Here is a 3607-nt window from a genome sequence, read left to right on the forward strand (position 1 = left end):
AGTGTTACTGTCACCTGTCTGTCCAGGTGAAGGTGTGATAGTGACATCACCTGAGTGTCAACTGAAGCCAAATCACAGAAATTAAACTAATATTTGTCCTCGAGACACAGGTTTAAAGTCGTAGCAGTCGATGTCTAATGAACCTTCTTTTTTTATTCAAAGTGCCTGAGAAGTCCAGAAATCATCAGTTTTCCTCTACAACTTGAAATATTCATGATTAAGCAACAATCACAGTTCGACACGGTCTGGAACAAACACCTGTAATTCTTTAACATGAACAGTTTGTGGGTGTTTGGTCTAAACTCAGATTCAGTTCATGTTAACACAGAGAAAAGAAGCAAACTCTCACACTGGAGAAGGAGAAGCTGTGAAATGTAAAAAACGATTATCAAAACTGATACCTGACTGATCGATCGACTAAAGACTCACCTTTGTGAACTTGATCCCTCACATTTAAATATTGTTTATTCATCTAGTCGTTTGTTTCAGTGATTTAACTGTAAAACACTTCGGCAACTGTTTTCAAATCTAAAGCTCTTTAAATCAGTTAGACTTTAATATTTTGACTGTTTTCTTACATTAATTAAACTTTTAAAATCTGATGTGGAAATCATTCAACAATGCAAAAATGATTTGATGCATTTCAATCCTCTTTCACAGATGAGATGATTCAGCACAGTCAGCTTTAGATCAGCTGGTAGAGCACAGCTGATCATGGTTGGTTTCCTCTTTTACTTTCATGTCATTTCATTTTGAAACCTTAAAACATTAAAAATTAAAAAATAAAACCGGTTTGAAATGTTTGAAACCTCCAACAGGAAACTGTGGAGCTGGATTCACCATCAGCTGCAGCAACTGTCTCCTTCTCCTGCAGACGACGACTCGCTGTGATTGGCTGGCCGAGACAGGTGACGTCCTCACCTCTACCTCCTGCAACAGAAACACACCTGTAGCCTCACTAACAGAGCGGTTCACCTGTTCAGCTCTCGGCCTGGAAACAAACTGTCACTGTTGATGAGAACAAACAGGAAACACGTCGAGACTTCATGTTTACGTTTGTTTCACTCTTTATTTTTGCAGCAGAAAGATTCATTTGTTCTTTGATAGTGAGATCACAGTTTTACATGTTTGATTTTCTGACAACAGCAAGTTAATAATGTATTTAATTAGAAATAAAGTGGGATTCAGATGTAAAACTTCCCACTGCTCTTTGTGTGTGTGTGTGTGTGTGTGTGTGTGTGTGTGTGTGTGTGTGTGTGTGTGTGTGTCAGGTTTACCTCTGCTGACGTGATCCTCCTGCAGCCAGACCAGAGCCGGACTCAAACACAGCTTTTATAAAGTGACATCTCAGCCCCCCCCCCCGGTGCTCCGCTGTTTGTTGTGTTGCCGAACAGTTTCATCACCAGGCAACTGTTGCTGTGCGTCACCATCATGGAGCATTTTGTCAGTAACTTTGTGTTTGGACATTAGTTTGATCATTGGTCATTTCCTGTTTTATTTTGAAGTTGACTTCCTTGCGTATCTTGTGGTAATTTTACTTCCTGTCTTTGTCCGGTTTCCCTCCAGCTTGACTGTCTGCCCCGCCCTGATGTGTTTCACCTGTCTCCTCACCTGTCTCTGTCTTCCTCTGGACCTCCAGTTTTCCTTTGTGTTTCCTGTTTGTTGTTCTCCAGTGTTTTTCCTGAGTTTCCTTGTTTAGTTTTTTTGTTCCTGACTTGTTTATTTTGGATTCCTGTTGTTTTTGGTTATTTATTAAAACACCCTTCACTTTCAGTTCTTCCTGAAAACCCGACGGTGTGAACATGTGGTTTGACTTTGAGCTGATACTTTTATGAGCAAAGATCAATGAAAAGAATCATTAAAGTAGCTGTAATCAATATTTCTATTGTAGAAATGTATGAAGGGAAAACAGCGTGACAGTGTTAGAGATGAACAAATCATGTGTTGTCAAAGTTGCTAGGCGACAGGAGCCACGCTTTGTGATGCTGCCGGGGACGCAAAGCAAAAATCCTCCGAAGACCAGATATATATATATATACATACATACATATTTATTATTATTACATCTTTTCACCATGTGTGTTGTACTTTAAATTATTTGTCAGCGGCCCACCAGGGGACCGGTCACCAGGGGCCCGGTCACCAGGTTGGGAACCACTGACACTGATCTGTCGCAGGGTTTCCATCACCTTGCAGCGACTCGCCGTCTTGCAAAACGGTCGGGGTGATTAAGGTGATCGAAGTCACGAAGAGTTCTCTAATGTTGATCAGTTCTTATTCAAATTTCTCATTGAAGTGATTTGTATTTTGATATAAAACATCTGTAAGTGATGAATTACACTTCAGCTTCATCTCCTTCTGTAAATGGTGATGAAATTAGTTTTATCTGCACATTTCAGAGAGTGAAAGATTTTTATTGACAGTTATTTACATGAAAGCAGCAGCGAGTCATTTCTCTGTGTTCCTGGTGAACATGATGACCAGCTTCTCTCTGACGGCCTTGATCTGCAGCCCGTAGATCACAGCGTTCATGGCGGGAGGAACCACATGGAACATGATGGACGCCAGCTTCCTTTCATCTGATAGGTCGGGGAAACGATGGAGGATGATGATGATGGAGCCTGACACGAACATGATGATGTAGACGGCCAGGTGTGTGGCGCAGGTCTGCAGCGCCCGGCCGTTCAGCACCTTGTTCTTGCTGCTCAGACACACCGCAGCGATCTTCAGGTAGGTGAGCGTGACGCTGCCGAGGGAGGAGCCCAGCAGGACCACGGTGTAGCCGAGGCCGTACACCTGGTTGATGAGGACGCTCTCGCAGGAGAGCTTGAACAAGGAGGCGTTGTCACAGAACGGGTTGAAGATGATCCACCTGCAGCGCGACAGGCGGACGCTGAGGCCCACGAGGATCAACACCATGATCAGAGCGACGGCCCAGGCCGACACCGACAGCTTCACCACCATGCTGTTGGTCATGATGGCGGCGTAACGTAGCGGGTTGCAGATGGCCACGTAGCGGTCGAAGGCCATGATCATGAGCACGGTGTGAGTGGCGCTGGCGTGGAAGTGAGCGCAGAACGCCTGGACGGCACAGTCGATGTAGCTGATGTGGCGTTCTGAGCTCGGGGTGAAGACGTCACTCAGCAGGCGGGGGATGATGGTCGACGCCCCGAACGCGTCGTTGACACTCATGTTGCAGAAGAGCAGGTACATGGGCTGGTGGAGGCTCGTCTCCATGGTGATCAGGACCACCAGGCCGAGGTTAGACACCATGATGAAGACGTAGATGAGGAGGAGGAGGATGAAGGCGGGGATGGAGGACTGAGGAGTGACCTTTAACCCCTCCAGCTGCAGGATGTCTGTCTGGTTCTCCATCGTGCAGAGAGTTCATCTGAGTCTGAGCACGAGAGAAAAGTCATGAATAAACTTATAATAAAAAGAAAAGAAAAACAAAGTGAGGAAAAAATAAAAATATGTCTTTATAATCAACATTAAACAGAATTAGTCCTTTACAATTAAAGCTTGTTGTGGAAGTTCATTACAAATGATGAGTTTCTCTGGTGTTCACATTATGTACAAAAAGACTGAAGCATTTAAAATAGAAAAA

General features: G+C 44.1%; 1 pseudogene; it reads right to left on the reverse strand.

Moving 5' to 3' along the window:
* Positions 1 to 2427: 2427 nt before the first annotated feature.
* Positions 2428 to 3378, reverse strand: LOC111649653 (olfactory receptor 8G1-like; annotated as a pseudogene).
* Between the last annotated feature and the right edge of the window lie 229 nt (positions 3379 to 3607).

The sequence above is a fragment of the Seriola lalandi genome, unplaced genomic scaffold (assembly GCF_002814215.2).
Source record: "Seriola lalandi dorsalis isolate HSWRI2012SDOR001 ecotype SW California unplaced genomic scaffold, Sedor1 jcf7180002051589, whole genome shotgun sequence".
Lineage (NCBI taxonomy): Eukaryota > Metazoa > Chordata > Actinopteri > Carangiformes > Carangidae > Seriola > Seriola lalandi.